The sequence below is a fragment of the Mobula birostris genome, chromosome 20 (assembly GCF_030028105.1).
Source record: "Mobula birostris isolate sMobBir1 chromosome 20, sMobBir1.hap1, whole genome shotgun sequence".
NCBI classification, from domain to species: domain Eukaryota; kingdom Metazoa; phylum Chordata; class Chondrichthyes; order Myliobatiformes; family Myliobatidae; genus Mobula; species Mobula birostris.
The window spans coordinates 60673688-60692313 of NC_092389.1; the positions used below are offsets into that span (position 1 = coordinate 60673688).

At 45.2% G+C, this 18626-nt stretch overlaps 1 protein-coding gene and 1 long non-coding RNA gene across 2 annotated transcripts in view; one reads left to right on the plus strand and one right to left on the minus strand.

The window, feature by feature from the left end:
• The window catches only part of LOC140185019 (uncharacterized), a 777523-nt gene that overhangs the window by 665839 nt on the left and 93058 nt on the right, over positions 1-18626 (plus strand). The gene's annotated exons all lie outside the window — the stretch shown is intronic.
• LOC140185403 (uncharacterized) lies at positions 6151-12769 on the minus strand. Its single transcript, XR_011882607.1, has 3 exons — positions 12127-12769; positions 8253-8423; positions 6151-6703 (listed from the first exon to the last, which is right to left on the minus strand). It is a non-coding gene; the product is annotated as an uncharacterized lncRNA (long non-coding RNA).

The following is an 18626-nucleotide window of genomic DNA, read 5'->3' on the forward strand; positions in this document are numbered from 1 at the left end:
GAATATTGAAGTAAATTATGTCATTACAGCTTGTGAAATTCTGTTGTATCGCCTACTGTTATCAATGCCCTTCCAATTATAAATTCGTGATCTAGTTTGTGTGTGGAGGTCTCTACCGACAGGGTCACCGAGTAAATATCTGTTGTGGTGATGAATAAACAATATCACCGCCAACCTCACCAGGACAAACCCCTAATTCTACTCCAAGGCATGCAAACTCAGCAAAGCTGGTGGCGAGTATGGATGAATCATAACACCCTGTAACTTCACCAGGACCCACCCTAACCCTATTCCATAGCTTGCAAAAAACTCAGCCCTCTAAGCTGGTGTTTGAGAATGTATTAATAATAACAGCGTGTATCCTCACCAGGACCCACCCCAAATCCTCTCCATGCATTACAATCTCAGCAGTCTAAGGTGGGGTGGGGTGGGGGTGAGTATGTGTTGATAATAACACACCGTAGAGCCATGGAACTCAACGGAGAGCTGAAGAGGAGGAGAAAAAATGTTCAGTTATCAATGTGTGTATATCCGTTATTGTCTGTCTATGTGTTTATGCCTTTGAATGTGTGTGTGTGTGTGTGTTACTGTGCAGGTGTTTATGCTTCTGCCAATGGTGTTTGTGAGTATGTGAGTGACGGTGTGTGTCTTAGTATGACAACTGAGTCTGAGACTGTGTGAGACCCATGTTCATGTGCGTCTCTGTGTTGCTGTTTCTGCTCAAATATGAAATTAACTTTCCTATTAAAATCCGAAAATGTCACCTGCTACTACATTGAGATTTGTGTTTTGCAGGCATTCACAGTGCAACACCGGGGTGTCTACAGATTTTGAGCTGTGACGAATCTCAAATGTGCTTCATTTATAGATAGGTTAATAATACATTTAATCTGAACTTTGACCTCAGCGCGTGTTTTTTAATGGCTCGCTTTGTGCACTCTTTGATTCTTTTATTCCACTGGGATAATCCAATGTGCACGTGGGGTTGACAGCGGGATTGGGTTGTGCTGTTATTTGACCATGTGCGTATATTTGGGAGTGCACATTTAGGGATGTGCAGGGAGTTAGAGGTGGATTGTCGAATATAGGGTGCATACGGATTTGGGGTTACACGCAGGTTTGCGTGTCTCGAAGTATCAAGACTTGCACACCAATTTTGGTCTACTTGCGGATTTTTAATGCCGAGATAGCCATTTTATGAACTGTTTGAAATAATTCTTGCTCAGGGACAATCTAATGTTCATGTGCGGCGGGGCAGCGGGATTGGGGCGCGCACTCCTTTTGGGATTGGCTCAAATTTAGGGGTATGTTCCTGAATATCGGGTTCACACGGATTTGGTGTGCCCAGATTTATGAGAGTGTTGTCGAACATGGCGGTGCAAACGGATTTGAGACGACACACAGATCTGTTTTGTATGTTTGCAATGTTTGTCATGACGAGAAAGCCATTATGAGAACTGCTGCAAAGGATTCTTTCTCTGAGATAATCCAATGTGGGTTTGCCAGCGGGTTTGGGGTGCACTATGAGTTTGCGTGCACTCTTATTGAGGATGTGCGTAGATTTAGGAGCGTGTCTTCGACCATGTGGCTGCACACAGATTTCCATGGCATCGGTGCATTTGGAAGGGTGACGAATTGTTTCATTTGTAGATTATGAATGAATCTTCAAATGTACATTAAAATGCACTTTGTCCTTACAATTTCTTTAAGGTGTTTTTGAACTATTTGAAATATTTTTTTTTATCTCTTGGATAACGAATTGTGAATATTGGATTTGCAGCTCGATTGGGGGGAGGGGTGAGTGGTTGATACTGTCATGGTCCGGTCCGCGAATTCCGCGTTCCCGTTCACGGTCCGGTCCGTGGACTCCGGACTCCGAGTCATTTGGATGTCCCTTGTTTCAGTTGGGCTTAATCATAGGCACATGATGCTCGTCTTGGGGCTGAGAATATAAGTGCCCTGGGTTCGAGTGTGGGTGCTTGTTCGTATCGTCAGTATTCCGTCCTCGGTCCGTGGTGTAAGTCAGGCCCTCTTTGCCGTTACCCTGCGGTTGGATCTGTCCCATCCTATCCTGGCCTCCGTTGGATAAGCCATGACGTCTTTGCCGAGACCCTGAGGCTGGACTGCTCCCTTCCCTTCACCTTTTTTATGAATCCTTTGCCAGAAGCCTAGCCTGAAGGCTTAACTGCAACCTTTGCCTGAAGCCTTGCCTGCAACCTCGACTGCGTCCTCGCTTGTATCGCTGTCAAGTTCTGCTGCCGGAGCAAGACCGGAGCCTTGCTGTGTCTAGATAAGGAACTGTCTATCCTTGTTTGAAATTGTCTGTGTGTCCACGCCTTCGCTTGTAGGTTCGGTCATTTGCCGCTACCTTGTGTGGATACCGTTTCTGCGTCCATGCCTTTGCTCGGTAAGTCCGGCCGTTTGCCGCTACCTTGTTTTGGGAACTGTCTCTTTGTGTTCTGTGTACGAGTCCCGACCCTACGTCCCGCTCCCTAGGAGGGGTCCCAGCTCTGTGTGGAGCCCCGGGCCCCAAGTCCTGTTCCCAAGAAGGGGTCCCAGCTCTGTGTTCCATGTCTCTATCTCTCAAGTCCAAGGCTCCATGTTCCCATGCTCTAGACCAAGGCTCCGAGCGTCCAATCCTAGTCCAAGGCTCCCAGCGTCCAGTTCTCGTCCAAGGCTCCGAGGTTCCTGTCTCCCGAGACAACATCATGTCTTCCCCTAGCTCTGGAAACCAAATCCCGAGTCAAGAACCAAGTTCTGGGTCCTTGCACAGTCTGTGGCTCGGAGTCCATACCCAAGCCTCGAAGAACCCTAGCCTCGTCATGTCCACGCCTAGTTCCGGGTCCAAGCCCGATTCAAGACCCAGGTTCTGAGTCCTTGTCCAATCTCCGGCTCGGAGTCCAAGCCCAGATTCCTAGCTGCCAGTTCCTTTTCCTGACCCCGCTCTCCTAGCCAAAGTCCTAGCCGAAATCTGTGTTCCTGTCCCAGCTGCTAGTCTGCTTTCAGTCACGTCTCTAACTTTAGTCCAGTCCAGTCCCCAGTACTTCAGTGTCTGTGTCTTTCATTTGGGTCCGCTCCCAGCCCCCTCCGTTATGACATCACCAGTTGAATAGCAACAGACGACAAGCCGCAACAGCACGTAAGTGGAAGCGGTTTAATTCAGTGCCAGATGGAAATAATGCAAAAGCTTTCAAAAGTTGTGAAGAAGAAAGCAGACAAATGAAAACAAACATGTCTGCACAACATGTACAAATATAAAGATCTTTCTTCATAACAAATGTTGTTGTTGATTTTTAAAAAAAAATTCTATATAACTATTCTCCAACCGTCAAATCCAACCTCCACAGCTCACCAGCAAAGGCAGACTGACGGTTTAAATCTGTCTCCGCCATGCCGAGAAGCACTGTTGGTCTGAGCGGGGGGTGGGATCGGGGGGCGGGTGGCGAGGAGTGGTGGGAAGTGGATGTGGATTAGGTGACCATATCATAATAATTATTTCAGATGCAGAAATTGAACATGTTAAGCAGCGATTCTAACATGCTATTATTTTATTCCACGACAAATGCCTCAGTTAAACCCATAGATCAGTGTCCACATGCTCAGAATAATATAAAAGAATAATGCCCTTCCAGCAGTGGTGCTACCTCTGCAAGTTGTGTGGCGCCTGATCCCACTAACCCAAGGTATTATATCAGGACGCCTCAAAAGGTCTCTCTGGTTTCTTGGGGTCCTTCAGCTGTCTGGAAATCGATGTGACGGTGTCAGTGAAAATAGATGAAACTGTTTGGAATGACTGTGTCTAGAATCGTTATTTATATCAGTTATCTCTAACCGGTATATTCCACTGTCTCTGTTTTTCCTATTCTTTATCGTCTCTTTCACTCCTATCCTGCATATCCTGCTGTCTTGTCTCTCTTATACTGTACAGGCACCAATCTGTATAGTTTCATGTCTTTGTCACACCTACACTGCATCATCTAAAGTCTCTGTCTCCTCTATACTGTACAGTATATTCATCACCTCATTATCATCTCTGCATTGTGATGTCTCCAGTCTCTGTCATCCCTGTACTGTAGTCCCCAGGCGCTGTCACCCCTATACCGTATAGCCTCCACTCTCTGTCACCCTTGTACTCTACAGACTCCAGTCTCTGTCACCCCTAAAGTGTATCGTCCCCAGCCTCTGTAACCCTTATACCCTATCGACTCCTGTCTCTGACTCCCATATACTATATAGTCTTCAGTCGCTCTCACCCTTATACTGTACAGTCCCGAGTCTTTGTCATCCCTGCACTCTTTAGTCTCCAATCTCTGTCACCCCAAAGTCTATAGTCTCCAATCTCTGTCAGCTCTATAGTCTATAGTCTCCAGTCTCTGTCAGCTCTATGGTCTATAGTCTCCGGTCTCTGTCAGCTCTATAGTCTATAGTCTCCAGTCTCTGTCAGCTCTGTGGTCTATAGTGCCTTGTCTCTGTCACCGTTAAACTGTATAGTCTCGAGTCTCTGTCATCCCTGCACTCTTTAGTCTCCAATCTCTGTCACCCCAATGTCTATAGTCTCCAATCTCTGTCAGCTCTATGGTCTATAGTTTTCAGTCTCTGTCACCTCTATAGTGTATAGTGCCTACTCTCTGTGTGCCTTATACTGTATAGTCCCGAGTATCTGTCATCCCTGCACGCTTTATTCTCCAATCTCTCTCACCCCAAAGTCTATAGCCTCCAGTCTATCTCAGCTCTATAGTCTACAGTCTCCAGTCTCTGTCACCTCTATAGTGTATAGTGCCAAGTCTCTGTCACCCTTATAAGGTATAGTCCCGAGGCTTTGTCATCCCTGCATTCTTTAGTCTCCAATCTCTGGCGCCCCAAGGTCTATAGTCTCCAATCTCTGTCAGCTCTATAGTCTATAGTCTATAGTCTCCAGTCTCTGTCAGCTCTATAGTCTATAGCCTCCAGTCTCCGTCACCCTCATACTGTATAGTCCCGAGTCTCTGTCATCCCTGAACTCTACAGTCTCCACTCGCGGTCACCTCTATAGTCTATATTCCCCATCTCTGTCACCTCTATAGTGTATAGTGCCTAGTCTCTGTCACCCTTATACTGTATAGTCCCGAGTCTCTGTCATCCCTGCACTCTTTAGTCTCCAGTCTCTGCCACCCCATAGTCTTTAGTCTCCAGTCTCTGTCTCCCCATAGTCAATAGTCTCCAGTCTCTGTCACTTCTATAGTGTATAGTGCCTAGTCTCTGTCACCCTTATACAGTATAGTTCCGAGTCTCTGTCACCCCATAGTCTTTAGTCTCCAGTCTATGTCACCCCATAGTCTATAGTCTCCAGACTATGTCACCCCAAAGTCTATAGTCTCCAGTCTCTGTCACCCCTATAGTGTATCGTCCCCAGCCTCTGTAACCCTTATACCCTATAGACTCCTGTCTCTGTCTCCCCTCTACTATATATTCAGTCTCTCTCACCCTTATACTGTACAGTCCCGAGTCGCTGTCATCCCTGCACTCTTTAGTCTCCAGTCTCTGTCACCCCAAAGTCAAAAGTCTCCAAACTCTGTCAGCTCTATAGTCTATAGTCTCCAGTCTCTGTCACCCCATAGTCAATAGTCTCCAGTCTCTGTCACTTCTATAGTGTATAGTGCCTAGTCTCTGTGTATACTGTATAGTCCCGAGCCTTTGTCACCCCATAGTCTATAGTCTCCAATCTCTGTCACCCAAAGTCTATAGTCTCCAGTCTCTGTCACCGCAAAGTCTATAGTCTCCAGTCTCTGTCACTTCGATAGTGTATATTGCCTAGTCTCTGTCACCCTTATACTCTATCGTCTGATGACACACTCACTCCCATATAGCATAATCTCCAGCCTCTTTCACTTCTACTCTGTACTGTCCGCAGTCCCTGTCACCACTATACTCTATCGCCTCCAGTCTCTGTCCAAAGTACAGTGTATATTCAGAGGACATCACTGTATGAGGGTAGGGCACGCGCCGTAATCAGTCGGGAATACCGACTGACAGAAGGGGAAATGGGGGTGCGGACGTCAGTGGTGGACAAATAAACATGTTGGTGAGGGTTCAGCAGAGGGTTGTCAGGGTGAACACCTGAATCGTTACGATACTCAGCTTTGTGAGACAACGGGCAAAGAGGGTCGGAGATCCTTGGAGAGCCCATTGGTTGTTTCTTGCCCCTTATAATTGAAGTAATTTTACTGACTTTGCTGGAACCTGCAAACTACTAACATTCGCTCACCTGGCTGCTGGAATATAGACACATTTATCAGACTCATAAATAACAAAGAAATGCATTTGAACTCCATTAAAGCTTACAATCGCACAGCATTGTAGCTACAGAGTCGAACACATAACTTAACCAGACGTTTCACTCCTCTCTTCAGCTCCTCCCTGAATTTCCTCTGTGGCAGAGTGTAGATACACGTGTTGGTGCAGGTACAGAGATATTGTAACATGATCCCAAACTGCTGCAGGATGTAAGACGGGGTATTCAAATATCTGTCAGTGTAAGAGTAATTCTGAACTTGCCAGATCATACCGTATACAATATAGGGGATCCACAAGAATATGAAATTGGCTGACAGAGCGAACAACAAAACTATTGACTTTCTCCGGTTCTCCACCTCTGGATCATTCTTTTTCTCTCTGCTGTTCCTGAGCGCCCGGCGAACTCTGTTTGCCGCGATGATATGACTGACTGTTAAAGCATTAAAAAGAAGAATCAAACCAATGGGCAATAATGGTGTAGTGAGAATGCTAAACAACTGGTATGCTTTCCACGCTGGTAAAATAAAGTAATCCTTTCCGAAAATGCATCGCCAGGGTATATTATCAGTGATAAAGTGATGTTCTACCGCAAAGTACAATGGAACATCCTTTGCACAACTTCCTAAACCCACGATTACTATCATAATAGTCGCTGTCCTCTCGGTGCAGTATCGTTCCCGTAGCTTTTGACTGCAGATTGCAAGACAGCGATCGAACGTGAAAGTCACCATGAGCCAAACAGAACAGTCCATGGTTGCGACACTCAGGGCAAGCGTCACGGCGCAAATCGGTGTAATGAGCAAAGGAAGAGCATAAGTATAAATATTATTGATCTCACAGAGTACAACAGCAAAAATAACACCCATTAAATCAGCTGCTGCCATTCCCACCAGGTAACGGGAGATGCATTTAGAGAGTCCGCAGTTTCCCAGAGACAGGATCACAATCGCCACTAAATTAACTGCAAGGAAGCAAAGAAGAGTTAGTTTGACGCGCACACACCCTGATCATTTTTACTTGATATACATACATAGAAATGTGTTGAATCGGAATGAGTGAAACTCAGACATCTGATCATTTGACGGGTCAGGCGGGCTTCACTTCCAAAAATTGGAAATGTTGTTTGTTCCAGCTCCGTCACTGTCCTTCGAATGGATAATAATGACGGGTCCGAGAAACAGTTGAGGCGCAACTTTCTAGTTGACAGTGGGGTTTCAATGGGTGGCTATTCCACCCACTCATCCGGACAGCTGAGAGTGCTAAAGGTATTTTATGATGCAGGAATAAAATTGACTCAGAGAGACTGTTTCTTCTGAAATAACATTTTGGAGTGGAGTTGCAGCAGAGCAAAATGCATGATTTAATGTGCAGGTGGCAAATAAACTTGACTCTTGTACATTGCGACCAAGATATAACAAAGATTTGTGCTCCCTCATGTTGCATGATGAAAGTAAGAATTAAAATAAGTCCTATCTAAATTAAACCCGGCGAAAGAAGGAGGACACGGTAAAATGAAAGAGTATTTCAGGGTGTCGTGGCTATATCAAAGACATTTCGATAAATAAATAGAAAAAGAATGATCTTTCTCGTTACATTAAGACGGAAAGGAAAAAAAAATAGTTATGGCAGAAAAAGCGGGAAGTTTACAAAGAGGGCGGCAACGAAGCTGAAGATTAATATTCATTTTAGTAAACGTTTCAGTTTCTATGTTGATAGACAATCAAATTTAGAACAATGCGTGCTGGTAAAGTTGGAAGTTCGAGTAAGGTAAAACGCTAGAACAATATCAATGTTAATATTGACAAAATCATCGGGCATGAGAAACGAGTAACAATTCTGGAGAAAAAGAAAGAATAAAATAAAATATATATTTAAACCTGAACAAGATTAAAACAGTCATCAGATGAGGCACAATCTGTAACAAATTTCACAAGGGCTAAGCACGCACATATAGTAGGAGACAACTCCAGTTAACTTACCAGGGATACCAATCGCTGCTAGTACAGGATAGTAGATACTTGCGATGTAGTAAATTGCTGGATATCCCATTTTCTGTGTAAATTGGTGATCAGTTGAAAATAGTCCAACTGCCAATATCCACTGGTGATTGTTTGCTTTGCAAACTCTTATACAGGAGAGGAAAGTGCACTCTGACAATTAATCATACCACGTGGTTAGCCACATCAGAGACAGTCCACTGAACAAACAATTGAGGTTTGTTTCCATTTATATGAATTGTGTAATCGTGAAATGAAGATCGCTCCCTCGGGAGAATCACAAAATAACAATGACGTTTAATTTTGTTCATTCACACCTTCTAACGAGAACATTGAACATTCTCCGTCTATGACACAGGGTTCGTGCGTTTCAAATAAAATAATACTTCGTCTCGATATCTTTTACACCATGTACTATCACTCTCAAATAATTATCAATTGTAACAATAGGCGAAGCGCATTGAGATTCTGGGATTAAAAAATTACATTTAGTTTGGTTGTTTAATTCAACAAAATGTTCCCGCAAGAGGAATGTTCAGACCTCTTCATTTGTTTTGCTTTCAGATTGATTTCCTGTCATAATAATGGCCAATTTCGATGAGAAATAACTTCATAAACGATTAGATTAGTTATGTATCCTGAAGACAAACTCCACAACTAAACTAATATGGAAGAAGGAGGTCATCGGTGACTAATGTAAGGGGTTAATTTCGTAAAAGTATCTTGAAAAAATAGATAGATACAATACCAATTTTTTCAGGCATAGGACTGCATTTTTTAAGAGCAAGTACTCAGATTTTCCCCACTACCATACCGATCCATTTCCCCTCTCTCCACTGACACTCTGCGCCATTTCTTGCAGGTGTGTTATTTTCATACATTGTTGACTGTACTGTGCTCTTTTTTTTTCCAGAAACATGGAAAAATAGAAAACCTACAGCACAATACAGGCCCTTCGGTTCACAAAGTTGTGCCGAGCATGTCCCTACCTTAGAAATTACTACGGTTACCCACAGCCCTCTGTTTCTTTAAGCTCCAGGAACCTATCTAAAAGTCTCTTAAAACGACCCTATCGTATTCGCATCCACCACCGCCACAGGCAGTCCATTCCACGCACTTACAGCTCTCTGTGTAAAAAAAAACTTATCACTGACGTCTCCTCTGTACCTGCTCCTTAGAACCTTAAACCTCTGTCCTCTTGTGGCAACCATTTCAGCCCTGGGTAAAAGTCTCTGACTATCCACACGATCAATGCCTTTCATCGTCTTGTACACCTGTTTCAGGTCACCTCTCATGCTCCGTCGTTCCAAGGAGAAAAGGCCGAGTTCACTCAACCTGTTTTCATAAGGCTTGCTCCCTAATCCAGGCAACATCTTTGTAAATCTCCTCTGCACTCTTTCTATGGCTTCCACATCCTTCCTGTAGTGAGGTGACCAGAACTGAGCACAGTACTCCAAGTGGAGTCTGACCAGGGTCCTATATAGCTGCAACATTGCCTTTGGGCTCCTAAAGTAAATTCCACGATTAATGAAGGCCAATACACCGTATGCCTTATTAACCACAGAGTCAATCTGTGCAGAACTTTGACCGTCCTGTGGACTCTAACCACAAGATCCCTCTGATCCTCCACACCGCCAAGAGTCACATCCCCCCAAAAAAATCATTCAGGCTCGTAAGGCACGGCCTGCCCAATGCAAAGCCATGCTGACTATTCCTAATCATGTTATACCTCTCCAAATGTCCATATACTCTGCCTTGCAGGATCTTCTCCGTCAACTTACCAACCACTGAAGTAAGACTCACTGATCTACCGTTTCCTGGGCTATTTCTACTCCCCTTCTTGAATTAAGGAACAACATCCGCAACTCTCCAATCCTCTGGAACCTCTGACGAAGGGTCTCGGCCTGAAACGTCGACTGCACCTCTTCCAAGAGATGCTGCCTGGCCTGCTGCGTTCACCAGCAACTTTTATGTGTGTTGTCTCTGGAACCTCTCACGTCCACATTGATGATTTAAAGATCATCGCCAGAGGCTCAGCAATCTCCTCCCTCGCCCCCCACAGTAGCCAGGGGTACATCCGATCCGGTCCCGGCGACTTATCCAACATGATGTTTTCCAAAACCTCCAGCACATTCTCTTTTTTAATGCGTACATGCTCAAGCTTTTCAGTCTGCTGCAAGTGATCACTACAATCGCTGAGATCATTTTCCACAGTGAATACTGAAGTAAAGTACTCATTAAGTACCTCTGCTATTTCGTACGGTTCCACACACACTTTCCCACTGTCACACTTGATAGTCCTGTTCTTTCACTTCTCATCCTCTTGCTCTTCACATACTTGCAGAATGCCTCGGGCTTTTTCTTAAACCTGCCTGTCAAGGCCTTCTCATGGCCCCTTCTGGCTCTCCGAATTTCCTTTTTAAGCTCCTCCCTGTTAGCCTTATAATCATCTAGATCTCTAACATTACCCAGCTCTCTGAAACATTAGTTAGCTTTTCTCTGCTTCTTGACTAGATTTATTACAGCTTTGGTGCACCACCGTTCCTGTACACTGCCATAACTACCCCGTTTCATTGGAACGTACCTATGCAGACTTCCACACAAACATCCCCTAAACATTTGCAAGATTTCTTCCTCACATTTCCCTGAGAACATCTGTTCCCAATTTAAGCTTCCAATTTCCTGCCTGGTAGCCTCATATTTCCCCTTACTCCAATTAAACCCTTTACTAACTTGTGTGTTCCTATATCCCTCCAATGCTATTGCAAAGGAGATAGAATTATGATCACTATCTCCAAACTGCTCTCCCACTTAGAGATCTGACACTTGACAGGTTTATTTTCCAATACCAAATCGAATACAGTCTTTCTTCTTGTAGGCTTATCTACATATTGTGGCAAGAAACCTTCCTGAACACACCTGACAAACGCCATCCAATCTAAACCCCTTGCTCTATGGAGATGCCAGTCGATATTTGGGAAATTAAAATCTTCCATCACGACAACTATGTTATTGTTAGACCTTTCCAGTATTTGTTTCCCTATGTGCTCCTTGATATCCCTGTTACTATTGGGCGGCCTACAAACACACCCAATAAAGTTATTGACCCGTTCCTGTTCCTAACCTTCACCCATAGAGACTCCGTCGACAATCTCTCCATGATGTCTACTTTTCCTGCAGCCGTGGCACAATCTCTCATCAACAGTGCCACGCCCCACCTCCTTTGCCTCCCTCCCTGTCCTTTCTGAAACATCTAAAACACGGCACTTGAAGTAACCATTCCTGTCCCTGAGCCATCCAAGTCTTTGTAATAACCAACACATCATAGCTCCAAATACATATCCACGCCCTGAGCTCACCCGCTTTGTTCACAATACAGTTTGCATTAAAATAGACACATCTCAAACCGTTCGTCTCAGCGCGTCCCTTCTCTATCACCTGCCTATCCTCCCTCTCGCACTGTCTACAAGCTATCTCTATTTGTGAGCCAACTGCCTCTTCCTCAGACTCCTCAGTTCGGTTCCCACCCCCCAACAACTCTAGTTTAAACTCTCCCCAGTAGCATTAACAAACCTCTCCGCCAATATATTGGCCCCCCTCGGATTCAAGTGCAACCCGTCCTTTTTGTACAGGTCACATCTACCCCAAAATAGGTCCCAATGATTGAGAAATTTGAATCCCTGCCCCCTGCTCCAATCCCTCAGCCACCCATTTATCCTCCAGCTCATTCTATTCCTATACTCACTGACACGTAGCACAGGCAGTAATCCAGAGACTAGTACCTTTGCGGTCCTGCTTCTCAACTTCCTTCCTAACTCCCTGTGGTCTTTTTTCAGGACCTCTTCCCTTTTACTACCTTTGTCATCGGTTCCAATATGTACCACGACCTCTGGCTGTTCTCCCTCCCACCGCAGGATATCGTGGACTCGATCTGAAACATCCCGGACCCTGGCACCTGGAGGGCAAAGTACCATCCGAGTTTCATTCCTGCGTCCACAGAATTGCTCGTCTGGTCAGGGAGAGCGAGGAGGTGATAGAACGGAGTTATAGGCAGGTGGTCACACCGGGGCCACGGGAGACTGACAAGTTGGTAACAGTCAGGAGAAGGAGGGGGAAGAGTCAGGTGCTAGAGAGTACCCCTGGGGCTGTACCCCTTGACAATAAATACTCCTACTTCAGTGTTATTGGGGGGGGGGGGTGCAGCCTACCTGCGGGAAGGAACAGTGGCCGTGTCTCTGGCACAGAGTCCGGCCCTGTGGCTCGGAAGGGTAGGGAAAAGAAGAGAGAGGCAGCAGTGATAGCAGACTCTATAGTTAGGGGTTAGACAGGCAATTCTGTGTACGCAGGAATGAAACTCGGATGGTAGTTTGCCTCCCAGGTGCCAGGGTCCGGGATGTTTCAGATCGAGTCCACGATATCCTGCAGTTGATCATCGGGAGAGTTTGACGAACAAATCAGAAATAAACTTCTTAAAGACTTGACATTTTAAATCAGAGTTCTCGCGTTCCACTGCAAGTTTTTTTTTGGCGTGTGGCTGCGTGCGTGCGGGTCTGCGAGTCTGCGAGCGTGCGCGTCTGTGCGTGTGCGTCTGCTTGTGCGTGCGTGCACGTCTGTGCGCGTGCGTCTGCGTGTCCTTGCGTGCGTCCGTGATGATGTCTTTTTCATGGCTTTTACAAGGCGCTGAGCGAGAGAGAGCCTGTGTGGCGCGCCACTCCTCACGGAGATATTTTCGCAGTAGTTTCCTTTTTTGTTTTACGAGGTCGAGCTGCGATCTCGACAGTCAAACCGGCACGGTTGGAAAGCGTACTCGGGTGCGGACACAACTAGTTTCGGACCCGGGAACGGAGGGGTTCCCGGATCAGGCGCCGATGTCCTTGCGTCACCAGCCAGCCCCCACTACAATATTTTAATCCCATTATGTACTTTCACAAGTAGACTGGATGCAGATACCCCACCCATCAGAACTACAATTACAGCATCCCACATAACACCAGTTACACCAGGATATCTTTCTGCAACTTTCACAATAATTTTAATTTCCTCAGTAGGACGAGATGTCTGATCAGTACAATTCACTATATCCGTTATAAACATCACACACTGAATTTTTGTTCAGCGGTAAAGTACCGTTACTGAGGAACTATGATACCGGCATATATCCACTGACGTCACAGTCTGCTCTCTGACTGGGAACACTTTATCAACCTGCTCTACTTGCTGTACTTGTCCTTCAACAGGCCCTTCTGTTCACTGTGTTGTTCTGAACCAATTGAACTGGTCATTTCATGCCTTACTAAACCAATCCCTTCTGCCTACACAAGCTCCACATCCCTCCATTCTCCTCACATTCATGCGGTATCTAATAACCTCTCTCGCATCTGCCTCCACCACCACCCCTGACATTCACTCCAGACACTCACCACGATCGGTATGAAAAACAAAACTTGAAACGCAAATCTCCTTTAAACGTTCTGAGACAGATTTAACATTATTGTCTTTTCTAAGTTGTTTTTAGCAGCAGCTGTGTAATGAAATTATACTAAATTACCAAAAATACACAATTCGTGTAAAAAGGACCAATGAGGTGGTGTTCCCCCTTTCTCCTGAAGTACATGCTCGGTGGTATTAGACATGTCCTCCTTGGAGAAAAAATGTCCGGTGTCCACTCTGTCTATGCCTCTCACATTCCTGTAAACGTCTGTCAGACCTCCCTCTGCCTCTCCCACTCCAGAGAAAATTCCCCTATATTGTCCAGTCTTCTCTTATCCAGGCGGCATCCTGTTAAACCTCTTCTAATTACCATCGGAAACCTCCGTGTTGTTACGATATTATAATGCAGATCTCCAGATGTAGTTAAACTAGAGATTTATACAACTGCAACTTAACTGCCTGACACTGGAAACACTACCTGGGAATTATGAACTTGGATTGCAAGATCCCTCTGGAGAACAATACTGTCCAATGTCGCCCCATGAATATAACAGCAAGGAGATAACGCTGATCCTTCAGAATTATCCAGTCAGACCGCAGTTGGAGTATTGTCAACCGTTTTGGGCCACGTACCTCAGAAAGGATGTACTGCCGTTGGAGAGAGTCCAAAGGAGGTCCACAAGGATGATTCGGGAATGAAAAGGGTAAAATATGAGGGGCGTTTGTCAGCTTTGGGCCTGTACTCACTAGAATCAGTAGAATGGCGCCGGGGGGCGGGGGGGGGGGGGTGCGTGGAGTTGGGATCTCATTACAGCCTACCGAATGTTAAAAGAACGAGATAAGGTGGATGTGGACATGCTAGTTCTAGTGGTGGGGATACCAAGAACTAGAGGGAGCAGCTACAAATTCGAGGGGCCACCTTTTCAAACAGAGGTAAGGAGGATATTATTTTTATTATTAACCAGTGTGTATTGGATCTCTGGAATACTCTGTCACAGACTGCGGTGGACGTCATTTCTATGGGTACATTTAAGACGGAAGTTGATCGTTTCCTGATCGGTCAGGGCGTTAAATGATATGGCGAGAAGGTCAGGTGTATGCGGTTCAGTGCGATTCTGGATTCAACCATGACTGAAAGGCAGCAGACTCGATGGGCTGAATGGCCTAATTTCGCTCCTATGACCTATAGCTTTTTGGACACAAGCCACCTCAATCATGATGAGTCTCTTCTGCTGACATCCAGCACAAAACATCCTTTGGATAGAATGCCAAGCAGAACTGAATGCAACTATTCAATAACTTTGTCAAGTCAGGCAGCATCTATTGAGGGGAATAGAGTCGATCTTTAGGACAGAACCCCTCACTTACAGCACTGGCACAGGCCCTTCGGCCCAACCTTTCCATGCTGTCCTGGTGTCCATTTAAACTAATCCCTCTGCCTGCCTTTGACATAGAACATAGAAATCTACAGCACATTACAGGCCCTTCAGCCCACAATGTTGTGTTGATCATGTAACCTAAACTAGAAACTGCCTCGGATTTCCCTATCGTATAGCCCTCTATGTTTCTAAGCTCCATGTACCTGTCGTAAAATATCCTATTGTATCCGCCTCTACCACCGCCGCTGGCAGTGCGTTCCACACACCCACACCCTGTGTGAAAAACTGATACTTGACGCCCCCTCGATACCCATTTCCAAACACCTTAAAACTATGTCCCCTCGTGTTAGTAAATGCCTCTGGCTATCCATATGGTCAAAACCACATGATTAGATAGCACATGAATGTATGGAGAATGGAGGGATGTGTTCCTTGTGTAGGCAGAAGGGACGGGTTCAGTAAGGCATGAAATGACCAGTTGAACTGGTTCAGAGCAACACAGTGAGCAGAAGGGTCTGTTCATGGACAAGTACAGCAAGTCGAGCAGGTAAACTTTATAAACTTTTCCCAGTCAGAGAACAGACTGTGTAATGACTGTGTAACAGACTGTAAAATGAAGTTTTTGATGTCTGTAGCCGATGTGGTGAATTATACTGCTCAGACAACTCATCATAATGAGGAAATTAAAATTATTGCGAAAGCTGCAGAAAGGTAGCTTGCTGTAACTGGTGTTATGTGGGAAGCTGCGTCCCAGTCTACTTGTGAAGGTACTTGTGAATGGGAATAAAATATTGCAGTGGATTGCGAGAAGACTGATTTCTCATGATCAAAAGTTTAAGAAGTTTATTTCTGATTTGTAAGATTCTCCTGATGTGATATCTATTCAGGAAACCTGGTTATTTTCACATTTTAGGTTTTCCGGTACAGGATTCTACTGTCGTGAGGTTTGACATGTTAGTTGGTAGAGGGGTAGTGTTGCCAGTTTTATAAGGAAAGGAGCAGGCTGTAGAGTTGTGATTGTGAATGAAACGTATGAGTAACTTGTCGAAATATTTGATTCAACAGGTAGGTGTATAAAAGTGGTTAATTTTTAAAATCCTTGTGGAAAACTTTCTTTTGATTTATCAGACAGTATATGTAGTTCTCCCGCACTAAGGGCTGCATGGTGTGGGGATTTTAACGCACATAGTTCACTGTGGGAGTGTTTGAGGAATGATGGTAATGGTTTGATTGTCGAGGAGTTTTTCAACTTGTGTGTCTGAATGGGTACAAGATTTAATGTTCATAGTAATTTTGGAAGTGCTGCAGAATGTTGAAGAAGATGTGTATTTGAGCAATGAAATGTTATAAGTTATTATTCAGCAAACTGCGTTGAAAGTGATTCCCATTACAAACAGAATTAATGGGAAAAAGGCTGTACCATGGTGGACTGAGAAGTGTACAGAGGCAATTTGGGAGAGAAATAATGCGTTTAGGGAAGTTAACATGTATCAGTCGCTGAGTGACCTTATTAAGTATAAAAGGGCACAGGCCGTGGTGAGGAAAGTGCTGAAGATTGCGAAAAAGGTTTTCTGGGGGGTCGTATTGCGTTAATATTGGAAGGGATGGCAGGTCAGACGTCTCCGGGAAAAGATAATACATGTTATTTTATGATCAGACATAAGACTGACATTTCTCTTGTGATAATATTAAAACTTCTTGTTTAAATTTGGAGGATTGGCCACCTGCCGTCCTATTGGAAAATGGCTGTAGTAGTGTCTATTCTAAAACCCGGGAGCTCCCCGCCTGATCATTCTGGTTATAGGCCAATATCGTTAGTGTCTCACTTATGTAAACCTATGGAACCTATGGTAACCAAGCGCCTGAATTATATTTTGGTGATTTTTCGTTTTATCAGAGGGGATTTCGGAAGAGTAGAATGACATTGGATTCACATTTATCATTGGAAGGTGCTATTTAGAAAGCACAGCTAAACATAGATTTTGTAATGTGTTTAATATTGAAAAGGCTGATGGTATTTATGGAAGGAATATCTTTTGATAAAATTATGGAAAAATAGTTTGAGGGAAGAATTTGATGTCCTGCGCGGGTACTGATGGGCAAGTTATATTCGGGTTTTTATGAGATAGAGTTTGGAATCCCACAGGTAGAAATTTCAATTTGACTGTATACTGAAATACAGTTAGTAATTAATCAGGTCGAACAGTCGGAAAATAGATGGGATTTAAGCTTTCAGTGGCAAAAACACAAGTCGTGTTTTATAAACTGGATTAATACACCTGTACTTGATTTGAAATTATGTGGGTACTCTCTTGAAGACGTGTCATTGTTAAGGTTTCTAGTCATGTGGATGGATAATAAGCTGACATGGAAGCACTATATCAGTAAACTAATTGATAAATATAAACCCTGGCATCACTGTCATGCATCGCCAGTTCGTTGGTCTATTCTAATGTGTGTAAACTCCATTTCCTGGTCCCTTAGGACTGTCATTTCTAAGCTCCGTTCCATTCCCTGGACAATCTACGTAAACCTTGTCTCCGTGTACAGATTCTCCTGAGTACCTGTTCAAGGTCGCGGGCGCGCTAACGCCTCACGACCCTGTCTCCATGCCTATGTCCTCATCTTAGGTTTGTCCCCAGCCCCGTCCTTGCAACAGAAGGAACTGGACAGAATGAACCCAGCGGACACGGACCCGTGCAACAGGCCCTCGCCAGCCAGGGCTACCTACTCGGCGCCCACGGCCGACTGCTCAGAGATGTCACGGAAAACCTTCGTGCGCTGTCCACGAATGACATTGGAGGAAGGTCAGTGAGCAGGTTGATCGGGTATCCGCTTTCCTTACTGCGTCCCTACGAAGAGCCCGACTGACCAAACCGCACAGCCTGGGATGGCTATGCCCCTTGGGTCGGCAACCCTACACTGGGGCCTAGGGAAGTGCCGGGCATTCTTATTACAATGCTCTTTGGTCTTTGAGCAACAGCCACGTACGTACAGCTCGGGCACATTAAAAACTGTGTACATCAGTTACGGGGCTATTACAAGGGGATGCCTTGGCATGGGCCACCGCGATCTGGGACAACCGAACAGAGGTTTATTCCTCCTTCTCCTCCTTCGTCTCCGAAATGAGGAAGGTCTTTGAACAGCCCATTCGTGGTCGGACGCCGGCTAAGCTCTTGTTAACTCTCTGTCAGGGTTCAAAAAGCGTAGCAAAATAGTCAGCCGAGTTCCGAACATTAGCGGCCGATGCTGGGTGGAATGACGAGGGACTACGGGAAGTGTTCCAACAGGGCCTCGCAGGTAAGATAAAAAATGAATTGGCAGCGAGGGATGAACCGGACAGCCTGGACTCTCCGATCTGTCTAGACACCAGGCTAGATAATCGATTTCAAGAGCCTCTGAAAGAAAAGACCAGTCGCCCCGCTCGTCGGTCATCCCACAGCACACCTGACCATCTTCAGCCAGCCTCCCATCCCCTGGCCACTCCAAGTATATCTTCTGTTCCGACCGTCCACACTCCTGGTGAGGAACCGATGCAGCTGGGACG